The sequence below is a fragment of the Pinus tabuliformis genome, chromosome 3_2, assembly GCF_031772625.1.
Source record: "Pinus tabuliformis cultivar Carrire ecotype Pingquan chromosome 3_2, CPIR1, whole genome shotgun sequence".
Taxonomy (NCBI): domain Eukaryota; kingdom Viridiplantae; phylum Streptophyta; class Pinopsida; order Pinales; family Pinaceae; genus Pinus; species Pinus tabuliformis.
In genome coordinates this window covers 818,254,491-818,269,532 of record NC_142302.1, presented here as the reverse complement: position 1 = coordinate 818,269,532, position 15,042 = coordinate 818,254,491, and the positions used below count along the sequence as shown (strand labels likewise).

Sequence of the window (15,042 nt, the reverse complement as noted above, 5' to 3'; positions counted from 1 at the left end):
TATTGTCACACACTGAGATGCAGGTTGTTGACATCTTTGCTAACCCTTGACAAGGTCTCATTATGTTCAACTTCATACCTTGCTTAGGGTGAAGGAAATTCTCCCTAAGGTGGGGGTAATCTCACTCCCCATCTTTGATCTTTTTTGTTTTGAACACTTTTTACATGGTACCTATCATGACCTTGTAGCCAGGACCCATTTTGAGATTAAACATATTTTCCCTGTCCCTAAAATGCACTTATGATGGGGCATTGGTGTACACACATCATGTAGTTAAGTTTATTTAGATTACAGTGTCTAATCCTATGCATATTTGACTTATCACTAATTGGTAGGTGAACAAGCCAACCACCTATATTTAATGCTAGGCCCCTCTCATTGTATTATAAATACAGGTGATCTCTTGTAATTAAACACAAGACATATCTTCTTTCTGTTAGTTTTGCATTTTCTGTTATTATTCTGTTTTGTATGTACTGAAATATTACGATTGCCATTGTATCATAACAATGGAGATGATTTAGATTCATTTTATCATCATCTAGAGAGGTATGCTCCAAGAAATTAATTAATTTTTTCAAGTATTTTTCCATTTTGAAACCTTTTGTTAAGACCAGAGATAGCCAAAAATAGAATTGCTTGCAAATATTGTAAAATTGGTAGTGCCAAGTTGTAACCTGTACCATTTAATAGTTCGTTTACTACCATTTTGATTTCCCACCTAAAGTAGTCACTAAACATTGTAGTTGAAGTGAACTTGAGAAGTGGCTTTCTACAAGTATTTGCACATGATCATTAAGGAATACTAGAAGAGAGCTTCTTCTCAATGATGTTGTCAAAGTACATGTTTGTACTTCTCAATTAGAAAATATTATAAGCCAAAATGGTGTTCCAATAATAAATATCTATGATAATCCCATGCTTGTTTAGGGGTGCACACAGATTCGTTGTCTTGTCATAGAGACACTTGGCGAACCAAATCCATTTATGTATCATAAGGCCCAAATCAGCCTTAAAAATATTGCCAAACCAGCCATGGAATCATCCTAATTAATTTTAGCTGTTTTTTGTAGACCATATGAATTATGGTATATAAAACTAAACATTGTGTTGTCCCCCAATTCCATCCGGAGAATTATTATCCCCTAGTTTTTCTTAGGCTGAAAGGGAAGTTTTATTAATGTATGTAAGAAAATTTTCTAACTAATATATGTATAATTCAAGGAAAGGAATAAACGTTGGTATAGTGTAAAGGATAAAAAATATGGTTTTCAAAGTTAGAGTTGAATCTCAATTTGAACCCCTGATACTTAATAAATGACACAACTAGATATGACTGCTAAAAAATCACATGATTAATAAAGAATTAATACAGTGACCTAATGTTAGATAACATGATAAACATTTCATAATTTCCTCGCCGTGTAACTTCTTTTGCAATCTTCTTGTCTTTATTCTCTCGTTGCTAGATCAATCTCTCCCTTAATTGTCCCTCCTCATCCTACTTTTTCTCTTAATACCCTCCCCAGGAAACGATCTTTTCTTTCTAAGAAATTCATCTCTTATCTGACACCTTCTCCCAATGCCTCATCAACGCACTAGGAGTCAATGAGGGGTTGCTTACTTTCAGGATCAAGGGAGCTCTAGAGTCGAACAAAGAGCATCAAGCTTTGCCCAAAGGTATCTAGCAAATACTCCAAAATATATTAAGGAGAAATTACTCAGGTATAACGTGACATAGCTAGGGGATGTCGTTGATTGACAAACATTGAAGTGCTTTGGGAAATAATTGATTGGGTTCCTGATACAAGGCATGCTAGAGTTTCCTATACTCAATACATATACATTTTTGACATCAATTAGCATTTGAATCTCTTGCTTGGCCATGTCTTACTATATTGAAATAAGTCCAAAAAGAAAATCCTAGATGTTCTCTTGGCAGTAGAAAGGAGCCAGTAGTGATGGATGCTTCAAACATTTTCAAATCCAAATGAAAATTGCTAATCATTTTAGTTTTTTAAGTTACTTTTGTCAATTTTTTATTTCTAAGTTAGCTGATAGATCAAGCTTTCCAACGTTGTAGTATAGTTTTTTTGTTTCTTTGATGAAATTTCAAAGACAATTTGTTTGGATTTTGGAAAATTTACGGTTTTGTCGCTGGTTTGGTTTCCCAAGTGGAAACCAAGGCAATCCTTCAACTTTTATGATGTTTTTCTTCAAGGCTTAAATAGATTTTTACTTTACAAAAAATTAAAAATAAAAGACATGAAAAGTATTGCAAAGGGGTTCATTTTTAAGGCAGGACCAAAACATGGCAAAAGCAAGCCAACAATTTCCCAAACCATTAGGGCATCCAAACCAGTTGCAAGGCTACCTAAAAATCTTAGAGGATTTTGCAAGCAATAAGGCAACTCAGTAGGCTGATAGGCCTAATGCTGGACATTCAAGAGGTAGAAATAATGGGATATAGCACCTTGAAGGTTGAAGTCTAATTGATAAACATGGATATGTCATCAAGCATTAGGCTATGTTTTGATCATCCCCTACTCCTTATGAGCATACTTAGATCCCAACAAGCCACAACAAATCCTATTGCATGGTAGGGGAGAAAGACTTAAATTTACTCTCTAGAATTCATATGACCATAAAGAGTTACCAATTTTTTTTCCAAGAAGAGTCAAAGCAGAAGCTGTATCCACACCTAAAGATAATATTGTTTTTCAGTAAGTAGAAGAATCAAATGTTTTTTAAAACCAAAACCATCTTATATGGCATCATCAACTAGAGAAAAACCACATAATGCAAAATCATGTAAGGTCTTCTTATTAAAGCCATACAAAGTTGGATATCAAGAAATCAAAATCCCCAGAAATCCACATGTTGGACACCTGGATTCAAGGGCATGCAAACTTGCATGTATGACATGTTTCATACAGTCCAGCCCCAGCTACCCCTACATATACAATAGTCGAGGAGCCAAAAAATTTCAAAAATCTGTTCAGATGTGTTTGATGTGTAAGAAATGTGTCCCAACAGATCAATAAAGTGTCCCAATAAGGAGGTGCCTTTCAACCTCATTTGACTCAACGAAAAGGGCTCTAATATATCTGTGAGATAACCACAGCTTGAAGGAGCTAGGAGGACATGTATTGGGTACACTTTTGGTGTGTTTTTCTTTCCATAGGTTCGACCTTGAAGCTGAATGGCAGCCGCAGGTTAGGGCAGTGAAGATTGGTAAGCTTTCTCCATTGGTGAAGTATGAATCTCCTTGTAATCATTTCAGGAAGGCCACAGGATGTGTGAGTCTTGGACAGAGGAGATGAACGATTGTTCTATGAAGCAAAATAGGCCGCCTATCCTAATCCCAAGTACAATACACATGGAACCTTGGTGAGGGTTGTTTGCAGCTCAACACCTTACCCAAATAAGGTCATATTTGCCTGAAGGAAGGACCGTAACATTTGTCTCTAGATTTGGGCTATTTAAGCAATATATCTTCAAGCCCTAACTGTAGATTTTTGACCACAGAACTTGTCAACTCTTTGACTAGGCTTCACTACTCAAATTATGGGACTGTCTTTGCCTCTTCATAATCAGCAAAGGAAGCCACTTTAAGTGAATCAAGTCTGAGCTCTTTTGGAACTTGTTGATTTGCTGCTTTGAATTCTATTGTCTACTGGTTAGGGCAGAACTTGTCTACTATTATTTGAAGGCAGAATTACAAACTTGTTTGGGCAGTATATTTGGCATATGGTCAGTGGTTCTAGTCATCATCTTGGAAAGTCATCCTTGACATTGATTGTACTCTCATTCTCTCTCTCTATTGAACATTTGATGATTAATAATAATAAGAAGATTGATCAAGGGTTTTCCCCATCTTGGGGTTTTTCCCTGGCTTGAGCCAATTTATTGTGTCCTCTTGTCTTGGCTTGTCTTCGTTATTTATTATACATGTTCTTCTCTCAATTACTGTCATCATGATAATGTTTCACATGATTTCTAATGAGTTAATAATTGGGCTAATGAGATATTGAAGCTTTTGTCTTCAGCAAAGAACATGTGATCCTAAATTTAACAGTAAGTGACAATGTCGAAATTACAAGATGGTCTCCAATATGAGGACATGTTAGAGAGGTTATAAAACTATAGTCCATGGAAGGAAAGGATCAAGTTGGTCTTGCAGGTCAACAAGATCTGGAAGTTTGTTTAGAAAGCCATCAAGAAGCCAACTAACCCAAAGGAATTGGAAGTGTCCAGGAAGAACACTGCACATGAGAAGTGGATGGCTCTTCAAAATCTGTTCCAGATTAAGAACAAGAACCAAGTACTGGTATTGGAGGATAAGTTGAAGTCCACCAAGATGATACAGGGTGAAGGAGTGACTTCGTATATGACAAGATTGTCTAAGGTCAAAGACGAGTTTGTTGTCATCGGTGTGACTATTTCAGATTTTGATATGGCGAGGATGGCTTTGAAAGGGTTCACAAAGGAATGAATGCCCTTCATCAAAGGGACTGTTGCTAGAGAGAGGTTTCTAGAGTGGAATAGGTTGTGGGACGACTTCATTCAGGAGTAGTTGCGAGATGAGGGTATTCATCCAAAGAAGAGGGACTCAGATGATGACATGGCATTTGCAGCACGAATGAAGGGTAAGCAAAACAAGGACTTGAGTAAAGTCGAGTGTTTCGACTGTGGCAAGATGGGATCATTTTTTGTCAAGATGTCTGATGAAGAAGAAGGGAGATGATGAGAAGAAGAAAGGGAAGTAAGTCGTTGGTGTTGCCACTTTTGCTGAGATAGATGTTCTCACTAGGAGATTGGAGGAGGACAACTTTGATATGATCTCTCATTTCTCGCAAGGTACTATCGATGAGGATGGATGGTACATGGACAATGGTGCTTCGAAACATATGACAGGGTCACAAGAGGTTTCGAGACTCTAGTTGAATGGGACTCGAAGTTGCACAGGGTGTTGGGTGACAAGAGTCAGAAAGAGATCCAAGGATCCAGAGTTGTGCCATGTAGGATGGATACAAGACGGATGATGTGAGTCTAGGATGTATTGTTTGTACTAGGACTCACATATAGAGGCTCTAGCTCCACATGTATTTTTCTTGGAGTTAGAGAGCATGGTCTATACAGGCTGACGGGCAAGCCTATGGATCATGGGAAGAAGAAGTAGGTGGAGCAGGTGCAAGTGTAGGCTTTAGAGGTATAGGTACAACTTCCAGAGAAGAAGGTCCAAGTTCCATAGGCTCAGAGGGAGTTGAGTTCTAGCAGAAGGTTGCAGATTCAGAAGGAGACTTTGTAGCCCAAGAAGAGCGTGCAGTCAGTGGGGAGCAAGGGTGCTTCTAGATCTACCAAGAAGGAATCATGGAGGGATTGGAAAACGATACATGAGAAGAAATAGAAGCAGGATGCTTCCAGTGACAATGACACTTTTGAGAGAGGTGTAATTCATGCTACAACGATTGATGCAATGATGAGCGCCAAGAGTTGGGAAAGTGTTGCAAGTAGTGATGATGATGATGAGTTACTTCCTAGTCATGGAAGTACCACCCTTGCTAAGAGGGAGTGTTGATTTTTGAGTAGCTTGGGAGGTACTCCAAGCCCTGTGGTTAAGGGTTTGGAGGGGGGAGCACCACAAGAGTAACTTATGAGCTTGGATTTCCCATAAGTGATAAGATTCAGTGATATTCTCTATAACTGGATTATCGGGAAGGCATCTAGAGTTTGTATTCAGAAATTACTACTGCTTAATAATAAAAACCCTCAGAGTTGTTGCAGATGGGCAGGATCCTTGAGGAGTCCACCTCTTGGATCAATACCTTACTATAGGAGCCCAAATCAGTAGTAGCAGGATGGACCAGTGTCGGTGTAGAGGAGTGTCGGAGTGACAGTTACAATGGTTAGGAGCGTGAGAAACTGAGAAGCGCAGAGCAGAGTTGGCAGCAATGAAATTGGCACAGAGCAGAGTCAACAATAGCGCAAAGGCTTCGTAGGGTCAGCACAGAGACATGTAGCAGTCAAACTCCAGCAACGAGATGCATCATAATGAACATAATTAGTTTAGTATTTGGGATGCTTTTACGTTGTTGATGCAGTAGTAGCAGCAGTTGGAGAAGGATGCAGTGTTGGCAGTGGGAGGGCCAACAATAGCACGGATCTATAATTTCAAAGGGAGTTGCAGTATGGATGCAGTGTTGGTAGTGGCAAGGTCAACAATAGTACAGATGCAACATTTTCACAGTAGTTGGTGGACAGGATGTTAGATATCAGCAACAGAAAAAGAGATGTTATGGAACAGGGTGATGCTCTAGCAGGATGCATTGCTAGAGAAAAATTCTCGCTAAGTGGGAGTGTTGATTTATGGTAGCTTCGAATGTGCTCTAAGTCTCAAAATTTGTAGGGAGGGGCTTATTTATGGGTAGATTGTCCTAAAACAAGGTTGTCGCAGGTCTGTGGAGCCATTCTGAAGCATGACACAGTGATTAGAAGGAGAGTCAAGGTCTGTATGAGGATTAGAATAGCCTAGAATTACAACATACTAGCACAGACTCTCAAGAGAGGACTACCACAGGTGTGGAGAGCAAGTTTGGGTAGAAAGCAAGGGTTGGAAGTGATTGTGGACTTGTCCTTGTTGAAGAAAGGGATAACTTGGTTCAGTATTCATAATGACTTATAATTATGATTTCATGAAAAGAAGAAACAAATGTATTTATTATATTCCTTGCATCATGGGTTTCATGAGCAAGAAGTGTTTTTCATAGGTCAAAGGCTTCTTCTTAATATATTTAGGTTTTGTTGTCTTGTTATGAATATAAGTAATAAGTCATGAAGTCATGTTACACATGTCAAAGTTACACTCCAAGACATTGTCACTATCTCTCTTGCAGTGGGCTAAATCAAGGACAATATTCTCCTTAAGGTAATGTAGGCCTATCTCCAGGATCTCATGTCAGCCTAAATGGCAAGCATAAGTCACTATATATATAGAGTAACCTCACCTCATAATTGTCAAGAAATTCGAACATATCTTATCTGAAACAATATGAATCTTAGAGCAAATAGATAAGGGTATTACAATGAAGAAGGAAGGTGACTACAGGTGCGTAAATGTCTTAAGGGTTCTCGGACTAAGTCTGTCATCTAAGCGAAGGATAAACGTTTGTTCTAAGACAGTGGTAGCTAAAATTAAGGGCTATATCAAGCGTTGAATGGTGATAAAAGAAGACAGAAGATAGAGAGGCTATCTTGGACCAAAAGAAGAGATCAGTGAAGGCCAAGGATTGTGTCTAGGGTTGCTAAAGAAAAAAAAAGGAGGCCAAGACTCTAAAGTGACAGTGTAATAATAGTGCAAAGGAGGAATGAAGTGATATAGTGCGAAGGAGTAAGACTATTAAGGCTCCCATTGAGAGCCTTTAGGGATATGTCATCTAGTCATAAAAGTCTAAAAGAGTCATTGTCATGTAATGAAGGCATGTTACACATTGTAAAGAGTCATACTTGTCTTTGTAAGTAACCCTCCAAGACCTTGTCACTAGCCCTCACTCAAGTCAGCTTACAATGTAAGGATAATTCGAGAGAGATAATGTTGGCTTAACCTATAGATCATATCGGCCTAATGGGCATGGAAAAACAAGTATATATAGTAGTGCTTGGCCTCAATTGGAGGCAATCAATTCGGTGAAGCAAGTCTCTCATATAAGTGCGCAAATCCTACTAGAAGAAGCCTCTACATTAGTGAAGCAAGAAGGAAGGATAGTGAAGATCGTTGTGGGCTGTTTTGGGCTAGTTTACTCACTCACGTGAGAAGGTACCAAATCCGAAGTTGTCAAGAGGAGGTAAAAGGATTGCAGTCACATTGAGGTGATCCTATTTGGGTGGAAGAATTCGCTAGAAGAAGCTGAGTAGAAGTGTAATGAGTCTCTCTCTTAAGGAGACTATTCAAGGAGTGAAAATTATCTAGGGTTTATGTTGTAGGGTTACAAACCTACAATAAGAGGCTGAGAATCTGAAGGAAGCTAAGAAGAGGAAGAGGAAGACCAGCTTTGAAGAGGAGGCTAGTGACTTGGTCTTGGGAGGACTCTAGTGTCAAGGGTATTTTTCATGGTCTTGGTATTAGTCAATTGAAGGTTCCATAAGAAGAATTTTGTTTGGGTTTTCCTCTCAAAGAGTGAGAGGTTTTTGGCCCTGGCTGACTAGCCTATATACTGTGTCTCTTGTCTCTTTATTGTTCATGATTTGGTAATTGTCTTGATGAAAATAACACGATAATAACTCAAGAAAAAAGATTTCAAGAATTAAAAAGACTATCACAAGCAATTATCATAAGTAGAGAAATCACCTAACTAGTGATGCCCTAGATTTCTCAACATGATAGAGGCATGGATGCAAATTTTCAAAAGAAATTATGTTCCCAAGATAGCAGAATCTAATCCCGCAATGGTTGATATGTGTCTATCACTCACATTCCTGATACAGACTTACCAAAACAACATGCTTATCCCATGGAACCAATATTTCATGAGGGACAAAACATGACATCATTATGTACTCCCAAGTGGTAGCAAAGGATAATTTTCAAAGTTAATGGGCAATAATTATTACAGTCCTATGCAATCTTGGATGGACAGATCTTGTAGCAGCTTATGTCAACACTTACATGTGTTTGAACTTTGAAGCTACCACTAATTTGCAGGTACCAAAAATTCTTGTTCATCCCATCAGTGATAGAAAACTCAGCCTATGAATGCTGGAATTTTCATGTTTCATTATTTTGCATGATAACTTAGCATAAGGGAAGAAAACATTGTATTGATGAAGTTTTAAAGTGGTTGCATTGGATCAATGATTTCAGGTAGCACCCTCATTTTTCACATGCTACAATAGGGTAGGAAAGGAATAAACTCCTTTGAGCAGCAGTGTAGCATGAATAAGCTCCCTTGATCACTAAATTTGATTTCATGTTGTCATAAATAGATGACTTGTCTTTTTCTTTGTAAAATAAAAATTTGTGTGATGCTTTTACTAGAAGTGGAGGCCATTCTCATATATACATGACAAAATTCTAAGACTCTCAGGCACTCCCAAGAAGAGAACATCTCTGAGTTGGAGCCTGTGTTACCCCTTATTTTGGCATAGGGTTAATACTAGTGAATTATCAAGAATTAACCAATTTGATGTTGGGAGGTTGGATATAGAAATGTCAGCTATGTTGCTCGGAGGTTGGATATAGAAATGTCAGCTATGTTGAACGATCAGCTTGTTAAGGTCTTCTCCATGAAAAAGAATATGCTTATAATGGTCTTTGTGAGGAGTCACTGAAATTGTTCAATCAACTAAAACAGAATGAGATGACAGTGGATAATTTCACCTTTTCCACTTCTTTTACAGCATGCGCTAGTTAGGATGTAGTTCCGTATAACCATCATTAAATTTAGGCTAGACTCAAATATCTTTGTGGAGAATGGTCTTGTTGACCTGTATGCCAAATGTGGCAGCATAGAAGAGGTGTGCTTAATGTTATACAAGCAACTCATAAGTCTAAAAAAAAAAGTATTGATCGAGGCCCTTAGGGCAAGCATGTTGTTTTGGGTGAGTATGACAAAGCTTTGACTGAGATGGCTAGGAAAGAACCTAATTGTGGGGTCATTTTATGTCTATGGAGCATCAAATAGTGCTCCATGGAAGGAAAATCATCCTAGAATTCTCTATAGTGTGAGTACAAGCAAGTTAAGAGAATTTCAAGAATGGATTCCTAAGAACTCTCATGTAGTGATTCTATCTCAAGCGTGATCCTACATTAGGAGAAAAAACCTTGTTGAATTCACTATTAACACAATTTTGCATAGCTTTAATTGAATCTTGGTCAAACACTTGCACTCTTGCCTAATTGCTCCACTTTCTAGGTTGAGTTTAACAACTTTTCTTTTAGCTTTTGAGATCCCATTGTCATTTTATCTATGATGCCATCTTTCATGCCATTCAACTTGACATCATCAATGAGAAAAATAACATCAACTATAGTCAATTTAATCCTTTATTTAATTTTCCCATGCCTAAAAGGTCAAGCGAAGTAATGCACAAAGTTTAGGGCACAAGACATTTTATTGCTTGTTTTCCACTTGTTTCATACTAAAATAAAGTTGACATCTAAAAAGAAAGATGTGTTTACAACATCCTAGATTAATGACACCCAAAAGAAAAAATACACTCCATTGGTAACCATAAAATTTTAATAGGGTAGCAAGGAATTACAATTATGAAAAAAGGCAAGGAAAGAAGGATTGAAAACAAAGAAACAGTTAACATAGTGAGCCAATAATAATGCTATGAAGCCTAATTGATCAACTTGGGACATCCAAGGTAAGTAAACAATAAAAATAAAATGCAGTTACCTACCTCTTGAGTTGGTTTAGTAGCCTCTGGAAGCTTCTCCTCTAGCACAGAGCCTTAATCCTGTTCGCCTGATTCCACAACCATTTCCTCAAGATCCAATTTCTTTGCTTTGAGACTCTTAGGAACATGGGTCCAAGCAAATCCGATGCCCTTTTTGGGTCTCTGGAAATTTTAGGGATGACTGGATCATCAAAATCCATCTGTAATAGAGCATCTGGCTGGTGACCACATATGATCTTAAGACATTTGATTTCCTTGTTGTAATCAATGTATTATTGCTCTCTTATCTGCTTCTTCACTAATCTTCGAATTGGAAAGGCACCTGTCATCTTCTTTGGTGAAGCCATTATCACCCATGCCTTCAGCTTCCTCTTCCTCCATGGAATCCTGAACATATAGCCTATTGAACACCTTGTTGTGCTTGTCTAGAAGTATTTAGAAGTATTTTGAAGTGGAAAAGAGAGATGGAGGGCTTGGGGCTGGGCCATCGCCGGAATGTGGGAACCTTGTGCAAATTCCCTCTTCCCTCTGTAGAATGAAATCACCATGATTGGAGGAACCAAAAATCCAATCCCTTAAATTCAACCAGATGCATCAGATTATATCTGCTACGGCATCGCTGTACCTTTCCTTCATCCTTCCCTGGACACACACCTTGCAATGTGACGGAAATAAACAAGGGAAATGGACATTTTTTTATATTTGAAAGACAAATAATATTGAACTTAAATGAAATACATATGTGTTTTTCAAGGGGAATTAAATGAAATGTGTAAGTTTTTGGTTAATAGGGAAGTATTTCCAATTATAAATAATTATTAATCGTATGAAAATTGTTGGGTTTCTATGTCACTAAACATTATTGGAGCGGATTTTTCTTGTGATATTAAAGGTGAATTATGGTGAAATTAAAATAAGTTTTGTGTGGTTAAAAAGTGCAGTTAAGTAGTAATATGATGAATGATCATTTTCAACTAAATGTTTGGTTTAGTAAGGATAAATAATTTATGGATATTTTTTATGATATTCAATATAGGGAGTTAACATGGAAAAGGTGATAGTTTGGTTCCCGCATGCTTTAGAAAATTGATATCTCTTTGTCCATAAACATTAGGGGTTGAAAAATAACATAGGCTCTAGAGTTAAGTTTGTTCCAACTTAGTTATATCTTGAACCAAAAATTGTTGTTGACCTCATGGATATGATTGGCATTTGGTGGCTTGTAGGGTAGTCTTGTTATGAAATAAATGGATGTAGTAGGTTAGGTAGGAGGAACCATTTCAGTGGAACTAGGCCATAAAGGAGACATCTATCTTTGCATAGTTTTTTAAGAGCAAATACACCTAGTTGATTATGATTGTAAGGACATGACTAATTTAGAATCTAGGCTAGTGTGCAGACACTGACCAAAGAGTGATTAGTCAAACCCACAAAAGTATTATAGGTGCTTCTAGAGAAGTAGGTGTTTTTGTGCTCTCATAGATGTTCCCCTAAGCTTTCCAACCATCTTTGTACTCAAGGTGTTACCATAATTCATTGGTTTTATGTGTTCCCTTCGGATTTGTTCACAGCTGGCAGATCGAAAAGCACCCATGATTTGGGCCTGCGAGGTTCTTTTGTTGTGGAGTGGGACAGTTTCACCAAATCCATCATTGTCAGTGGTGTTAAACTATCTAAGGAGGATGATTCTTTTGAATGGGCCTACAATTCCAAGTATCAACATGTCACAACTCGCCATTCCTATTGTGCTATATCAGAAAGCTACCCTTTGCAAAGGGTTAGTTGGTGGCATTCAAAATTATGGTATTGGCCTATTTCCCCTAAACTAAAATGTTTTATGTGGCTTTCCTTAGAGAACCGTATTCAAACTTGGGACTGCGTATTGCGGAAAAATTTTCATGGCCCAAATATATGTGTTCTTTGCACAAAAGATTTAGAAATTGTCAATCTTTTATTTTTTATTAGTGCCTTTTCCAAGTTCCTTTGAAAGCACGTTTTAGAAGAGTCAAATATTCATAATAAAAAAATACTTGTTTAATTTTATTTTCGAAAACGTTGAGGAGAAGTACCAAAAACAAAAATATTTTGGGTATGATGATGGATGAGGTCAAATCTCAAAAAGATCTCGTGATTGATACCCATGTTCAACTCTGGTACAATTATAGTTGAGACCCGTGTTCGAATCCCAAACCTATACAAACATGTTTGATAACATGTTTATTATAATTAACTCAAAAGAAATAGTTGGCCCACCTCAGGAAGAAAAAATTATGTTTTTTCTTCCAAACATGTAATTTGATATATTACAGTTTAATGAATATGTTTTCCTATTATCATATATGGTTTTATACTTTATGAAAAAAATCACCAAGACTTCACAATGTTTTATAACTTAGTAAAAGATTCACCAAGACTTTACAAAGTTTTATTATTCAGTGCTAAGGCATACTAGAGTGCCAGGGAAGCATGCGGCCAAGATGTACGAGGTGCCACGGTATGCCAATGTGTGCTAGGAAGTGTTAGGGGGTGTAGGGAAAACACAAGGGACCACTAGGTCAAATTAATGCATGGAAATTAATGAATAAGAGTTTGTGACAGGAAGTGTCAGTGAGTTCCAAGTGTGCTAAGGAGGGAGTGGCAAGGTATGCTAGGTAGTGATAATGCATGTTAGAGGCTAGGGAAACATGCCAATATGTGCCAAGCATTAGCGTGTGCCAATGCATGCTAGGGAGTGTTAGGGAGTGCCAGGGAAACACAAGGGAGCACTAGTTTCAAATGTATGGAAATGAATGAATAAGAGTGTGTTATAGGGAGTATCAACGAGTTCTATGTGTGCTAATGAGGGAGTGACAAGGTATGCTAGGTAGTGCCAAGGAATGCTAGAGTGTCAGGGAGACATTCCCAGATGTGCTAGGTGCCAGGGTGTTTCAATGTGTTCCAGGGAGTGTTAGGGAGTGCCATGGAGACACACGAGAGAACTAGTTCAAAATGCATGGAAATGAACGAATAAGAGTGTGTGATAGGGAATGTCAGTGAGTTTCAGGTGTGTTAAGGAGATAGTGACGAGGTTATATTCTAGATAATGCCAAGGCATGCTAAAGTGCCAGGGCATGTCAGGGAGTGGTAGTGTGTGTGGGGGAGTGCCAAAGCATGCCAAGGAATGCATGGGGTGCTAACACGTGCCACATAGTGCCAAGGGATTGTTAGATGTACCAAGTGTTATGGCATGTCAACATGTAAACTATGTTGCTTAGTTGTTTTATGACCACCGTTGGATGTGAGCCTTGACTTGACAACTCGTAACATGTTAAGTGGGATAAGTTGAAATTGGACATGAGTAGCCTAAGATGAGTTATCATAAGTCCTTAGGTGACAACACAATATAGTTGTAGTAACCATAACTTGGTCAAGTTTTTGTAGTTGAGGGAAGAATTGGTTGGGTTCCCAAGTCCCAAAAAAAGTAAGGGTAGTTGTGAGGGCATGATAGCTAAGGAGTGTTAGGGCATGCAAAGGAATGAAAAGGCATGCTAACACATGTTGAATAGTGTTAATGCATATTGAGGAGTGTTAGGGAGTGCCAAAACATCAGAAGGGAGTACTACGTCAAAATGCATGGAAATGAATGAATAAGAGTGTGTGCTAAGGAGTGTCAACGAATTCTAGGTGTCTCAAGGGTAAAGTGTGTTAGGACAAGGTCAAAATAGGACTTGTAGGAGGCAAGCCTATGGTTATGATAAGGGGTTGGAAAAAGTAATTTCAACCAAGGCATGCTAGAGTGCCAAGGCATGTCAAGGAGAGCTAGGGTGTGTTAGGGAGTGCCAAAGCATGCCAAGGAATGCAAGGGATGCTAACACGCGCCACATAGTGCCAATGGATTGTTAGACATGTCAGGTGTTATGGCATGTCAAGATGTAAACTATGTTGCTTAGTTGTTTTATGGCCACAGTTGGACGTGATCCTTGACTTGGTAAATTGTTAAGTGGGATGAGTTGACATTAGACATGAGTAGCCTAAGATGAGTTATAGGAAGTTCTCCGGTGATTAAGGCATAGTCTAGTTGTAGTAATTGTAACTTGGTCAAGTTGTTGTAGTCGAGGTAGGACTTGGTTGGGTTCCCACGCCTAAGAAAAAGTAAGGTTAGTTGTGAGGGTATGATAGGTAAGGAGTGTCAGGGCATGCCAAGGAATGAAAAGGCAGGCTAACACATGTTGGAGAGTGTCAATGCATGTTGAGGAGTGTTAGGGAGCACTAGGGGAGCACAAAGTATAACTAAGTCAAAATGCTTGGAAATGAACGAATAAGAGTGTGTGCCAACGACTGTCAATGAATTCTAGGCATCCCAAGGATGAAGTGTTTTAGGGGAAGCTCATAATAAAACTTGAAAGAGGCAAGGTTATGGTTGTGATAATGCATGGACAAAGTAGTTTTATAGAAACGAATACTCTGGGTTGGGCACAACATTATTTTTCAATGACTTGGTTGAGTTCCCAAGTCGAAAAAAATGTTATCTACGAGGGCATGACAACTAGGGCATGCCAAGGTGTTCTAGGGAATGCCTGGAAGTACTAACACATGCTAGACAATTCCAAGGCATGTTAGGCATGCCAATACATGCCAAGGGCTAAGGCATGCCAAGATGTG

The 15,042-nt window shown here is 38.4% G+C and overlaps 1 pseudogene; it reads left to right on the top strand.

The window, feature by feature from the left end:
* The window catches only part of LOC149183159 (1-phosphatidylinositol-3-phosphate 5-kinase FAB1A-like), a 131,680-nt pseudogene that overhangs the window by 14,793 nt on the left and 101,845 nt on the right, over positions 1 to 15,042 (top strand).